Below are 15965 nucleotides of genomic sequence, written 5' to 3' on the forward strand. Positions count from 1 at the left end.
TCCTATTTGTCCTGAATTAGTCCTCGGCCCCTCCGTTATGAAGTGATGCGGAAATCGTCTGGAGCCTAAAGTCACCTATGCGCTGAGACGACCGCATTAAGCGGGCGTCCAAAAACCGCGCAAAGCAGAAAACTTGTCGAGGGCTGGGCGGGTGGGTCGCTTCAGGCTCCAGACGTAGCCGGAGGGCCACAGGAGGACTGACAGTTTGGCATCTCTTAGCATTGTGGGGTCAAAGGGCAACTTTCGGGACCAATGACTAATCAGGTTAAATAGTATCCTATTTGTCCTGAATTAGTCCTCGGCCCCTCCGTTATGAAGTGATGCGGAAATCGTCTTCCGCCTTTGCCCTCTCTGACTTTGGAGCCTTTCCTCTCCTGTCCCCTAATACCTCCCTACAAAGATACTTCCTTAAGGTACCTTCTCGCTCCTTTCCTCTCCCTGTCTACTCTTTCAAATCACTCCCTGTCTTTATCCCTCTCTCATCTTCCCATCCTTATCTTCGCTCTATCACCTTTCCTCTCCCCTTACTCATATGATTCCTTTCTTACTCCTCTCGACTTGTCCCCCTCACTCATCTTGCTCTTCTCTGAACTTTGATCACTAACGTTACATAAACCACACATTCCTAAGTATTCACTCTCGTTTTCCCAACACTGATCATACCCACTCCAAATTTACACAGCGCTTCAAACATGAAGGAAAACAGACATAACTGAACCGTGCTCTGTACTGCATCTGGTAAGTCATCACTGTGCGACACAAAAATCATTTATACACAAACGCACATCAGGCTGCTCACTTCTGTCCTCAATGCCCGTTTCCCGCGCACACTCCTTAGCCAGGCCTCAGTCCGGCGACGATACTTACGCACTTCCGCCTAGCAAATCATCCAGCCTCCCGCGGAAACCCATCGCACTGGATTAAGTCACAAAATGTCAAGGAAGAACGTACATGACTTCCCGAATCATTCAGCCTTCCGCGGAACCCCTTCGCGCTGAATGATTTCACAGCAAATCACGAAAGAAAATAAACGAGCAAAATTTCTCGGATCGTCCAGCCTTCCGCGGAAACCCTTCGCGCTGGATAACGTCACACCATGCTGAAAATACGACTGCACACTTCTCGGGTCATTCAGCTTACTGCGGAACCCCGTCGCACTGAATGATATCTTGCTGTGCTATAAAAAAGGCGTCAAACCGAAGACGTTCTTGGTCAGACCAATCTCAAAACAGGGTTACTCGATTAGTTCCTAACCATCCAGCATCCCGCGGCACCCCATCGCACTGGAAAACGACATGTCAAAATCCATCAAGAAAAATAGGGGAAAAAATGACTTACAGTCCGTTCCTTGAGCTGTCGGCGGGGTTAGCTGAACTGACCGGCAGGGGCTGGGCGGTGTCTGGGACAGGAGCGCCAGTCGACCCTGATCCTCTGACCGCTGTCCCTTGTAGCACTGTGCCCTGAAGCCGCCTCCTCAGATTCCCTGGTATTTATATCTCACAACTTTATTCAGTACAAAGAAAACATGGTTCACAACATAAAACATCACAGCCTAACAGGTTCCCTGGCGCGTCTTGACCCCTCTCTGCTGCTAAAGCTAGTGCAGGCCACCAACGGGTCCTATCGGGCCGCACATCTGGTGAGGTTGATGACGGCGTGTCCCGGAGCTGGGTGGTGGTGTGTCCCTCGCATCCCTGTTGTTGGAGGGGGAGAGCGTCAGACCTGTATGAACAACACGTGCACCATGAGATAGTGGGGAGGGACGGGCGCCCGGCAACAGGTCCGGTCCCAGACAGACAAGTCTAAAACAAACGCATCTTCCACACCGCCCAGCCCCCCCACATGCGAGCGAGCCGCGTTACGTGGCGTAAGGCTGGGTCACGCGCGCCCACAACATTCAAACGCGCCTTACAGATACACACTCATACACATGCAAATCAAACTCCAAACTAATGCAAAATATTAGCGGAAACCCCATACACAGCCTCGACGTTCAATCTAGGAAAGCAAAAGAAAATTCTACCTTGCCAAAACAGAAATGACACCCAAATCGTACCGACTGCAGCCTTCGAAGCTCAGAGGGGTTGGCTGAACGCTACGCCAAGCTCTCTCAGCGGGGTGGCGTCTGATCCTGAAAACAAAGAACCAGGAGGGGGGGGGGGGTCGCCATCTTGCCTCCTGGAACATGCCATCGTCGTTCTCTGTTCCTGCCTGAAATATTCACGAAAATCAAAAATGACATCAAAATCTGGAAACTCTCGTTCTGCTCCACACCTCAGCATTAAAAGCCAACACCCACAGCTTTCCTTCGCGGAGGATCACTATGGATACAAAAACATAACCAGGACAAAAGAAATTCGAGAGAACCACCATCTGCCACGTGGGCACCAACTATCTGCTTGGAGTAGCTGTCGGACCCTGCTAAAACATTCACAAAGGCACGAAAACACACAAGAATCAATCAGCTTCACGCAGAACAAAACGCCAGCCTGAACGAAAAAGGCGTCCTAAACTCGTCCCGGCCTAAGAAGGAAGAAAGGCTTGAAACTGTAACGAAAAATGGCGTAAAGCAGTCACCCCTGCACTCCGGAACATTCCTCCCTCAAAAATCAGGTATTCATATGCAAAAAACAACAGACAACGCAAGGATTAAAAAGATATAGCTGGCAGCCGGAATTCCAAGCCGTGCTAGAAAAGAAACACAAACAGCGAGAACCATAATCAGTAAAGGCCGCTCCGAACCTCTAACGAAGCACACACAGGAGTAAAGAGACGAGAGAAACACACGAAAAAGTACCAACCGACCGCGGAACCAAATCAAACCTTCCATGGAAGGAACGTGTCCTCCCGAGGGTAAATCAAAACGTGACCGCCAATTAAGGCCTCGAGCCGTAGCGTGCTTCCCTGCGGCGTCGAAAAACCAACATCACCGCTGGGCAAGTTTTCTGCTTTGCGTGGTGAGCAGAAGTGGAGGGGTCCGTCGTAGACGAGGACCACAGGAGGACTGACAGTTTGACATCTCTTAGCATTGTGGGGTCAAAGGGCAACTTTCGGGACCAATGACTAATCAGGTTAAATAGTGATTGAGTCGGTCCGATTGGGACCAGTGGGAACTGCAGCTATTTCGTGTAACTTGTGTTGGTGACTGGTGACGACGAAGTAAGTCTGTTTTGTAGTTAATATCACAACGCAATGTCCTCATGATTCATGAATGTATTGATGTACTTTTCTGGTGAGATCTTCTCGTATCCTGGTACGGAGACGGAGCCGTATTGGTGCTCCGATACAAATTGGGAGATGGGAGTAGTTTGAACGGTTCTGGAGATTGTAGTGATGCACACCCGTGGCAATGTTACTGCAGAGTTTTCGCTAATTGTCAATCCGACAAAGATGGAATATCGCGGCCGAACGTTGTTGGGACGATCCGTTGCTTAACACGGGGAGGGGGAGGTTCGGTAAGGTAGTGGATTTATGAATTAAAGAACGCTTGATGAAACAATAACACGATGAATGCACAGTACAAGCCTTGATTGTTATGTTTCTTGAGGCGATGAGTGAACAAAGGATCAAACGTGTCTCGTCTCCGAAGTCGTGAATGATCTGGGTGAAATATTTTATGATAAACACACGCTGGGCGGACGATCGGGACTCGCCACAGAGAATACGAAGTGTTAGTCAAGATGCGACAACCAGCAAAAACTCACGCTGGTCTACTCCCTGCGTCTTCACACGCCAGTCAAACCCATCCGCTGGGATATGACTACGCTGGAACCAGGGTAGATCAGGGCCTCACGACGGGCCGCGGCGCGAAGTTTTCTTTGGAAGTGACAAGATGGCGGCTGTTCCGCCGGCATGGAGCGCACGTGGGGCGGCGCTAGCGAGGAAATATTCCGGATTTTCGGTGGCGGATAAGGTCGCGGTCTTCACCTTGGATCCACTCGCACTGGCCCATCGGGTGGGTGAATGGCGTAGTAGGACTGGAAGATCGCGTAGCCTTTCCAGCTTTAAGAAATCCGTTTTGCCATGGCTGGTCTGAAGGTTGTTGCTTTGGGTGTGCTCTCACGGACGCTAGGTGCGAATCCTTGAAGTCATTTGCGGCGTTTTCGATGCAGTTATCGAATCGGTGAGTGGGTTTCGAGATCCCACCGCTGCCACCACGCCAGTTAAGACAAGGATCACTATTGGGGCGACTCACGGGCGACACAAGTGCAACTAACTTGAGGAGCTTTATTCAGACATGGCCGTACAGTAGGAGTCGGTGGTCGGACTGAACCATCATAACATAGGGGTGTTATTAACATAAACCAACATGGGTGGCGCTGAAATTGTTGATAGTGTAACGGTTATAGTGTAGTATAATTGTCGTGCATTGTTTTGATAATAAAATGATATACACAAGAATACAGAATACAGTGATGGAACATTATTTCTGCTTGCTAGTTATAAGGCCAAGGACCTTAACTTAGCTACAAGAACTTCAATGGGGATTCCCCTTCCCTTCCCAGACGCCCCCGCAAGTGAGGGGCCACAGTTGGGGATTTCCGCGAATTCCCTGGTACCATTTGCGACCCAGAAGCTGAACACTTGACAAGTTTCACACCCAATTTCAGTCGCTATCCTGACAGTTTGGCTGACAACGCAAACCTGACAGGACTGAATTAATGTTAGTACGGCCATACGGCAGATAACTAGCCTTTGACAATGTAGAAATCAATGCAGGCAACAAAAACATTCCCCAAACCTGATACGGTACACGAAAAACCTATGTCACGTCAACAGAGACCATTTTTAGGATGAGATTCTTCTTGATGAGATTTGAACTTTACTTAATCAAGCGGAGTATAGAAAGTTACAATTGTTGTCCGGGTGACCCTTAAAAGGCGTGGTCACATAGCTAAGTCTTGCGAACGTCCTTACCCTGGGAAACGCAGACTCACGGACTACGAGGCGCGCAAAGTTAACCGATCCCCACCACACGCGCGCACGGAACACCCGCCGCCTAACACCCGCCGGCCCACGAACCAGCTGGCCCCCAACTATCACTTGCCTCTCACGGAAGGGATAGTCGGGGGCCGGCGTAAGTTGGGCCAGCTGGTAGTGGGACGGGTGTATAGTTGCGGGAGGGCGCGCGTTAAGCTAAGGGCACAACCCGCCGTACGTGCAATTTGTCCGTACGTTTTTTGGGAGGCCACGTCCGCCACGTATTTCTGAAAACGTTCAGGCTGTACAGGACAGGCGCGTCGCACGTACTGGCACGTACGGGGGGCCAATCCACAGCCCGATGGCAGACAAAGTTCTGCCTGCACGTAAACTTAAAGTTCTACGGCGTGTCTGCGTGCTCCAAAATCCGCCGGATCCTACGAGTTCGTACGGAGGCGGTACTTACCACTTACGGATCCCAAAAGATTGCCCACGTTTTGGCACGTAGACAGCCCGTATTTGCACGTACGGCGGGTTGTGCCCTTAGCTTTAGGCAGGGGATATGTAACTCTTCTTTGCGAAGCTTCTCCGAGCTGGTTTCCCAGGGTAGAACGTCCTACGATCGCTCATTAAACTTCGTGCATTTGGGAGGACAATCAACTGTGCGTCTCCTGCAAAGTGCAACTGCCTTGGTACATGAAATGCTGTTTGGGATCCATGTGGGCCCAGGTTGGTTCTGGCCTGCTTGAAAATCCTATGGCATCAAAATTATACGACGATCGCAAGACCTATGTGACCGTGGCCTAATACCCCCTCACATTAGGCGAAAATCGATCGGACGGGAAGAGGGGAACTCTGCTATTTCTTCGTCGGCATCAGGGTCATGCCTCCTCGGAATTTAGAGCTCGCAGACTCGTCGTCCGATCGATTTTCGCCTAATGTGAGGGGGGGGGTATAAGACAGATGAGTTCCACGCTGCAGTCGTGTGTCATATGTTGATATGTGTGTCTGTTATCATCAAAATGGAGATATTGTTTGTGTGTATCTATTATTATCTGCATGAAAATGGGGATCTCTAGTGTTGTACATGATAAAGATTGACAACATAGAAAGCAAAGCCTAATGGTAGTAATATCAATCTGTTTTCTGTTTACAGAATGGCTTCTGCAGAAGGTGACACGGGGCTTGTGAAAAGTGAACATTCACTGCAAGGCACTGGCAGGTTTGTGAGTTTGTTTCCATTACTCCGTGAGGAGGGTATCAAATATGTAGCTACTCGTCATATTAAAGTGATTTAATACATTAAGACCAATTTTAAGATGTGACATTAATCAGGTATAGATTCTTTTCCTCCATTGATAATGTTTACAGCGGATGCAGGTCTTATTCAATATATTTATATACTGTGTCATAATGCACAGTTTTAACGATAACATATTTTAACAACTATGAAAATAGTTATATTTACATAGTAATGTGTGTGATATATATTTATTATAACGTTATACGTTTTCCGAAAACATCTTTACAGTACTTACGAAGAACACCTGCAAGAGGGTGGCAATGCACTGCAGACAGGACATCTGGACAGGGCAGAACAGCACTTTGCAGCTGCGCTCAAGTCTGTGCATGTGAAAGGTGGGTCTTTACATCACTATCCCAAAACAGAAAGGTCATATGGGTCACATTTCCACAAAGGGGGCCGGCCGGGCAGCTTTCGGGAGGGAAAAGAATGATATGAAAGACAGTTTTGGTATGGAACTACACAAAATGTCAACATAAGATTCATGGGCATGATTTGTGTATATTTCTAAGACTACATTTTGATTTTTGGTTTCTTTGAACATCCCGGCTGGGCCCCGGTTTGGAAATGTGACCTAAGCCTAAGATTGCAAACGTACGCCTTTATAACTTGTCTGTCTTCTATGTATTTTCGCTACATCACATATAACAATTTGTGACAATCATCTATGCTGCCATCAAAGTAAATAATACCCTATTTAAGCAACATTCAAGAGTATGTGCCAACAGAAACATAATAGTATGGTTTATGGACTACTACATGCCTACCTGCCTAAGTGCCTAGGCCAGTGACTGGCCCCTTGCTCCCCTCCGTAAGATTTCTCCAGATTGCTCAGGAAGTCCTTGAGTTTCTCCACTCATTACCCCTCCGGAGGGAACCCAGAGTCTGCACATTCCGTCGTTTCTGAGCCCAATAATGAGAGAAATGTCCCCAAGGGAAGCCATGGACTACTAATACACCAATAAATAAATACAATAGAACAATTCAATCTATGATCAGTTACTTCTTTTAACGCAGATTCAAATGCAGCTCAACACTGGAAAGAGGCAGAGCCTCTGGTGAAGTTGAGCGACGTCTACCTCATGAGAGGAGTGCAGTCGAAAGACGGAGCAGATTTCACCAAGGCAGCAGCGCTCTGCAATGCAGCACTGGTAAGAGTACCTACAGAAGACAGGGAGGACATCAAACAAAGAATCCATGAAATAACCCGATCATTTGTTAACCATGTGCTGCCTATGGAACGAACGATAGATATAGATGATGTGGAGAAGCACAAATTGATGTTGAAGGAGAATCGAGTCTATGTAGAGAAAGAGATCAAAAGAATTGAACAAGAGGCAGATCCTTACAGCCTTGATGATAACGACCCAAACCTAAGAGAAATGGAGGAGAAAAGAGCGGAGGCAATCAAAGCGCTGTGTCAGACAATCGTGCATCAGCGAAGTACGTTTATATCTGATCTCGTAGACGAATGTATGGAGGTAATGGGCCCCCCTCCTTGTAAGTACGCCATGATAGGCTTGGGTTCTCAAGCCACGGGACTGGTCACTCCCTACTCTGATCTAGAGTCTGCCATTTTGGTAGAGAGGGAAACACAAATCGATGTCGAATATTTCCGCGATCTCACCCATTACCTGCACCTGAAAGTGATCAATCTGGGAGAAACCATTCTCCCTGCCATGGGGATTAAGTCGCTTAACCATTTCTCCTCAGACGACCCACAAGACAACTGGTTCTATGACGATGTCACACCGCGTGGGTTCGCGTTTGATGGAGCCATGCCACATGCATGTAAGACTCCACTGGGCAGAGGTGAAGCACATGAACTTATCCATACACCAAGCAACATGGTCAAACTTCTGAAAGACGATGTTATGCTTCATGTAAAGGAAGGATACCATCTGGCGAGTATCTTGCAGAATGCCTCACTGATCAAAGGAGAGCATGCCTTGATCGATGAATATACAGCTTCGTGGAAGCAGTGGCTTAGCGAGGAGGATGGGATTATTCCGTTTTTGTTATCCCTTCTTCTAATGAGTGATAATGTTCAGGCATTTGAAAGAGAAATGTCACAAGCCATGCTATTAAATGTAAAGAAAGAAATTTATCGATTTGCAAGCCTTGCAGTGTCTTGCTGTGCGCTACTTTGGAACATACAACCGACCACGATATGGAATACAATTCAAGACATGCATAAAAACGAAGTCATCGATAGTGAGAACGCGCACCACTTGATGGTGTTGGTCAGCATCTCGGCGGAACTGAGGCTGCGGACATACATCAATAACCGCGGGCAAGTGGAAAACATGACTGCCTTATCGGCTGTATCAACTGATACAGGTGCCGGGGAGAAATTGAAGAATATCTTTTACTTCTCCAATACTAAACAGCTCTTAAGATACTACTACACCGCGAGACCATTGAAGCATTTGATGTCAGAAATTGCCAGCTTTCAGCTATCGGAAGAGCCAGGAGTTTTATTTGACAATTGTCCAACTCTACAAGCAGAGGTATACATCAAATTGTGCGATTATCAAAACTCTAAGATATGCTTCGAACGGGCTCTCGAAATGGAGCTATGCAAACACGGTAAAAACGCCAAACACGTGTGCATTGCCGCCTGTTTAGGCAATCTGGGCTATGCCCATTACACCCTTGGTGAATATGAAAAGGCACTTGACTGTCACGAGCAAGGACTGCAGATGCTGCGTAGTATATTTGGTGAGACCACGGCAAAGAAGGAGGTTGCAATGTCGCTGTACAACCTGGGGCTAGTCTGGGGCCATCTTGGTGATTGCGAGAAGGCCGCTAGCTACCATGAACAAGTGTTAGAGATGTCGCGGAGTATCTATGGTGAGGACACTGTGAATCCAGAAGTTGCCAGGTCACTTAGCGTTATGGGTGCTACTTGGCTTCGCCTTGGTGAATACAGAAAGGCCGTCAACTGTACCGAACAATCACTACAGATGATGCGGCTTGTCCATGGTGAAAACACTGCAAACCTTGACATTGCCAACGCACTTAATATCTTGGGTGTTTCATGGACGGAATTGTGTGAATACAGAAAGGCCATCGGCTTTCATGAACAATCATTACAAATGAAGAGAAGCATTTATGGTGAGATAACTGCGCATCCTGACATTGCAGCTTCACTTGAAAACCTGGGTACCGCCTGGAGTGGGTTGGGTGAATACAGAAAGGCACTTAGTTACTTCGAAGGGTCACTACATATAACACGACGTATCCACGGTGATAAGACTCCACATCCTGACATTGCCAATTCGCTTCACATTGTCGGCAGTGCCTATAAGAAGCTTGGCGATCATAGAAAAGCTCTGAAGTGTTTCAGGCAGTCTCTTACAATGCGACGGATCATCTATGGTGAGAGCGCCGCAAATCTAGCCATTGCTGAGTCACTTTACAACGTGGGTGTCACCTTACTTAAACTTGGTAAGCCTTTGAAAGCAACCAAAAAACTAGAAAGTTCACTAGAAATCACAAAAGCTACCTATGGTGCGAACACCACGCATACTGACATCGCCTGCTTACTTAATGACTTGGCCGTTACGTGGATTCAATTTGGCGATCACGGAAAGGCTGCCATGTGTTTGCAGCAGATGGAGCCGGGGATGTTTGGTGAGGACACTACAAACCCTAAAATCGCCATGTTGCTTTACAACGTAGGTCTCGCCTGGAAGACGATTGGTGACCATCGAACGTCGGCGAGCTACTTTGAACAGTCGTTAGAAATGAGTCGGAGAATCCATAGTGAGGATACTGGAGACGCGGCTTACATTTCCGGAGCACTTAAGCACTTGGGTGACGCTTGGATGAACCTCGGTGATAAACGCAAGGCCATCGGCTATTATAGACAGATACGGAGATATTGCGTATTCTGTCATGCTCCTGAGCCCATTGACATGACTGAGGACTCACATAATAACGAAATCGCGGGCCTCAATCGCGAGGTAGAGGTACTTGCATCAAAAGAGAAGGACGCCGTCGAGAAAAACGTGGAACACTTCAAGAAACGAGCCACCCGCCTCAAGAGGGAAGATAAGAAAACAGACCAGGAACTCTGTAAGAACCCGGGGAAACACGACCGCCGCAAACCACATGCCAAGCCGCCACCAACAAACAGAGAAAACCCGCCGCGCAAGGGGGGACAACAAGGAGGACACTCTGCCAACCGCACACAGCGCAAGAACGGCCCAACCAAGGGTCGGATGAAGCAGCTGGACAGAGATCGAAGCCGCGGCCGACCGGAACCAAACAGGGACTGGCACGGTAGCTCCACCTGCAGGTTGTTAAGCGCCATTGTGGGAGACTTCCTCGTGAGGCCATCAAGGGAAAACGCCAAAGGAAGAAGAAAGAACGCATCCGAGAGAAAGGGCGACTCGCGCTACAAGAAACAGCGAGGAAGCGGTGGTAAACCTCCCAGGTGCACCGTTGACCAGCGCCCAGACCAGCATTCTCTCCAAAGGTTTAAACTTCGGCCCAACACCCCAATGACTTCAACCGTGAAGAACCCATACAAGACTTACACACCTTCATCAGACGCCTCCGTCTCAGGGAATACTTTGCAGATGTGGAAAAATCCGATCCGAAAAGATTTGAAGAAAAGGGCAAATGGAACCCCCAACCAACAGGGACCCAGCGTTGGAAACATTTATCATGGCAGTGGAAAAAGAAGTTCTGGAGCACGAGACACTGACACGACGGTCGTCCATGAAAAACATCTCACAACCAGAATAGAAAGCCATCGCGGAACTAAAAGAAAGAACGGACATCATCATAAATCCTGCGAACAGAGGCTCAGCAGTAGTGGTTATGAAACGCGGGCACTGCATTCGGGAAGCCCTCCGCCGACTAAAAAACGAAAACCATTGGAGGTCGGAGAAGCACGCAACTCTTGTAAGACGAACCCTTCTAAAACTTCTAGAGGAAGACACTATAGACGAAGATGCGTGCAATTGTCTGGCACCCCAAAATCCAAGAACACCGAAATTCTCCCTCCTACGGAAAATACACATGGAGGGAAACCACGCCAAATAGCATTTACTCATCAAGCAACTAGATATGATTCGGGAATTCCGGAAACGGTCAGACGTTTCAGGCAGCACCCACTAACTTTCGTCAGTGACGTGGAGCAGAGCCTGTAGAGTAGGCCATCATCTACAACCAGGTGGACCAGAGTACAAGGCCATCAGCTACTTTCAACAATCACTGCAGATGAGGCAGAAAATCTATGGTGAGAGCCATGCCAAGACACTTAAATCGTTGGGTAGTGCCCGGGGAGGCGTTGGTGATCGCGGAAAGGCTATAATGTACAGTGAACAGTCATTTCAGATGATGCGGAGTATATACATGGCGAAGATAGTAAACATCCCACCATTGGCCTTGCTCTTACAACCATAACCAAAGCCTGGTATGATCTCAGAAAAGTACGTCATATTTTGTACAGCTACAGCATTTACAATCAGGTTAAGTATCAAACCAATTAACTGTGAAAGCCACCCAATTTTAATTGACCTTCACGTTTGTAAGTTATAGAAAAGGAGTCTGATGTCTCCTAGGGCGACCAACAATACTAAGATTTTGAAATATCATGGAGGCGACAAGGGTACCGAGAATCACATTACTAACATGGATGGAAGTGAGATCAATGTTGTGGGCGGTTGCATGTAGCAAGGCTTGTGCAGTCAGTATCTAATATTTTCATCAAACGGCATAAATTAGCTTTAGATAGCAGAACTTGTGTCCATGAGACGGGGTTTGCTGCTGACTGCAGTATTGGTTAGTTTCGAATGATCAATACGATAACGTGACATCAAGTTGTTCAACTTTGAGGTGCTGTGAAGCATCCTCCATTTAATCATTGCTAGTGTGCCCTCACATTTGGCCTCATTGAAGTTCATTGTCAAGCAATACTTAACACACTTTTACATAAACATGTCAAATAACTTTGAAACTTGTATTATCATTTATATTCTCATTTGCTGTTTTCTGATTGTTTATCAATTTCGATTGTACCTTGTTGGCGATTGTTAAGAACCATATAGAAACACGTTTGGAAGGACAACATGATGTATGAAACACTCAACAAAATTATTTCGAGTTGTGTTTTTATTGTTTCCACAGTTCTGTCTCAGTACCTACCTACCTACCTTCCATGAACGATAAGTCAATGTAAGTACAGTAGTATCCATTGTACAAACTGTCTCTTCAAAACGTCATATTTACAAATGTATCCTTATAAAGCATCAGTCCACTCTGAGTCATCATCATGGAAGTCTGTAAGTGTTGAAGCAAACGCGCGAGCTGAAAGTCTGGATCTGAATCTGGTAGTTGGAACACAAAACTGCATGATCATTTGTAGTTGCTCCTGGTAGTCTTGATGCACGACTGCCACGATGACACCTCCTTTACACTCTATCAACACCAAATCTAGTTGTTCAGTTCAATACATCAAGATACAGTCAAACTTGTACAAGTGACCACCTCTACATAAAGACCATCTGACCACTTTTGGTGGTCATGTCCCTTAGATATTTATATATTTTTTTTCCAACTGACACAAGCATTAAGTATCCTGTCTATAGTGACCACCTGTCCACAAAGGACACGATTTTTAAAGTCATCTGAGTGGGCATCTTGAGCAGGTTTGACTGTAAATTAACAGTATATACAACTGGTGGCAGAGACTTAGACCCCTTCATGAACCCTATCTGGACTCTCGTCATCCTCCCTATTGCTTCCTTTGATTTAATCCCTCAGCTGGTAACATTCTCAACAAAGTTCATATTGCATTGATGAACGAATGTTTTGCAAATTACTGATAACTCATATATTTTATGTGAGGGCATAGATTGTAATCTGGCAGAATTGCCAATTCTACCTGTGGAGATCCCACTTGGAGTCCCTGTTAACAGACACTCTAGTTCTATCACTAGGAATGTGACTCTAAATCCTACATGTTGATCTAAAAATTCACCATTAATCTATTAAAGGTGCTATGAATCCAAATGCAATGGCTTGTGCTTTACGCAAATATCTTCAAACTCAGAGACTCCGATTGGGTCCTCTACTAGCAGTATGGGTGATTCTGCCAAATTGCAATCTTTGTCCTGACATCTACAAGAGCAGCACTGGGAGAAGATAGAGCCCAGACTGGAACAGGGTTAATTCACACACGTTCACCACATCCAACGTACTAGTACCAGTGACAAGGTAACACACAATGGTAGATTATAGAGGTGTCACAATCATCTTCTCCTGAAAATAGACAACTCTTCTTATGATCATTCAGGATAGCTTGAACATCGGCACGATCCAACTCTGGACACATTTTGTGCAAAAATAGGGACATATGATCATTTCAGTTAGAGGCTTATATAAGATCAACACTTCGCTTTTCAAACCTAACCTAAATCAACGACCAAATGTCTTCTTTATTTACATGAGTTGTAGATTCCTAAATGTGTCTTTGGCATCTTGTAGTTGGCATCACTTAGCATGTACACAAATATCCTTAGATATTTTGCATAAGGCCATACCAATTTAATTGCTTGGTTCACGGATTCGCTCGCTCCTATTTTTTGGTGAATCAAAATGAAAATGAAAATTACCACTCAGCAAATTTTCACCATTAATGAAACCATTCAGCAACTTTCTGGTGTAGCAAATTGGCCTTTATATTATAAGCCTCTTAAAATGTGGGTATTATTATTGCAGTTACATTTTTCATTCATGAAAAATGGGACAAACATAAAAACTGACACTACTTTTGTAATTTTCAACGAACAGGTGCTGTTACTGTACAGTAATAGTGCTTTTGTACTTTTTTCAAGCTGAAAACTTTTTTTCCTTTATGTTTTGGATTAGCCCTTATCTTTAATCCAACCATTTTACAATTTTTATTTTTTTTTCGCCCTATCGCTCCATATTTTTTATGAAAAAATCCGTGAACCAAGAAATTAAATTGGTGTGGCCTAAGGATTGCTTTTCGTAACTCAGCATACATGTATGTCACTAAGCGCTATCTGATGCGTCACAAACCTACGACATTGGAAAAACTACTTTCATCAGTTTCTTGGTAGTGTAGACCAACAAAAGGTCCTTCAGGACAGCAAGGATATCCTGTACACATATTTATGTATGTAAATATACATATTTTCTAGATGAAAAAGCATCTAAGATTTATATATATATATATATCTCCTTCACACCTGAGAGAAAACAAAGTCTTGCACCATCAGCAGGCTTCTACCAAAACACTTAACAACAGGCGTTTTCACATATGCATTGACCTGAAACCATCCTTTTTGACCTTCCAACATTGAATGTGATTATTTTCACAAGTCCCAAGATAATTTTCCACATTGAGTCACAGTGCAAAAATGTCTAAACATTATTTTAGAAGAGGCTGTTCCAATCGAAGCTCTTAGGAAGGGGCAATCAGGCTGATGCTTTGGGGATAAACCCTCAATTTGCCTTCCTTGTGAATTTTGACAAATGTTTTGGTCACCACAACTCCAATGCCTATAAAAACAACCAAAGACCAAAATGGATGGTTTGGTATAAGTTGCAAAACAACTACATCACATCATACTATACATGTATCATACTATGCAAAAAAAAAGTTGATACTGCAGATGTCTTGCTTGACGTTTTTCTCCATGTAGAAAATAGCCTACATGTGGAACAAACAACTGAATCTTTAATGTTGTTGATGATCCTGTCTGCCTATTCGAGTCTTCCGATTGGCCTATGGTGGTGACATAACTCCACGAGAATTATTTTGCTTGTAAGGCACTTTAGGAACTTCTTGTTTCTTCTTCTTCCAAATGAGAAAGAGATCAAATTTTGGATGCCTTGGATTGGAGTAGAAGCCTTTCATATAGAATAGAAGTCATTTACGATTTGCAAGAATGTACCAAGTTGGTTTACAATGGTGGTGTGGGTGCAACTAAAATGTTGCATACTACTCACAGCTTGCAGTATGTTTCATGCTTCTTCACTTGCTGTCTAAAATTTACAAAATATGGAAATTTTGAAATTTCGTGGCTGATGTCCAATTGTTAATTAACAGGCCAGCGGCACAAGGGCACGTTTACAAAATCTGGAAATTTCGAAATATTGTTGCGGATGTCCAATTGTTAACACGCCACCTGCACAAGACCAAGAGGAGTTTGTTAGAGAAACAAGAAGTTCCACCAAATCCCAACTCTCCTTCATTCCAAGGCTGCTTCGAAGTTTTGCATGTCCCAGCCTTGGAATCAAGGCTGCTTTCCCTAAAGTACAACACAAGTAAACAGACCTATCCAGTTGGTGAGCCTTTACTACACTCAATACTGCAAAAATGAGTTGATGATGACGACCACACAGTGTTTTCAAGGTGGGGAGGGGGAGAGAGAAAAGGGGTAGGAAAATATGGAAAGATGGATTGATGAACACTTCAGTGTGACGATGACCAGAATGGCATGGGCTGGTGTTGGGAGAAGGGTGGAGGGTTGGGGTTGGTGGGGCTGTACTGGCCGCTGTGGGGGGGACTGTACTGCTGAGGGGGAGGGGGGCCGGGGGGCGGCTGTGGGGACTGGGCCGAGGGAGGGGGTGAGAGGGAGTAAGGGGGTTGGCTCTGTGTGTAGAGGGGCTGGGGAGCGGAGTTGTACTGCGAGAGGGAGCTGATGAACGCTTGGCTGTGGGGTGGGGGAGGTGGCATGCTGTTAGGGGGTGGTGGGGG

The sequence above is a fragment of the Branchiostoma floridae genome, chromosome 2 (assembly GCF_000003815.2).
Source record: "Branchiostoma floridae strain S238N-H82 chromosome 2, Bfl_VNyyK, whole genome shotgun sequence".
Classification (NCBI taxonomy): domain Eukaryota; kingdom Metazoa; phylum Chordata; class Leptocardii; order Amphioxiformes; family Branchiostomatidae; genus Branchiostoma; species Branchiostoma floridae.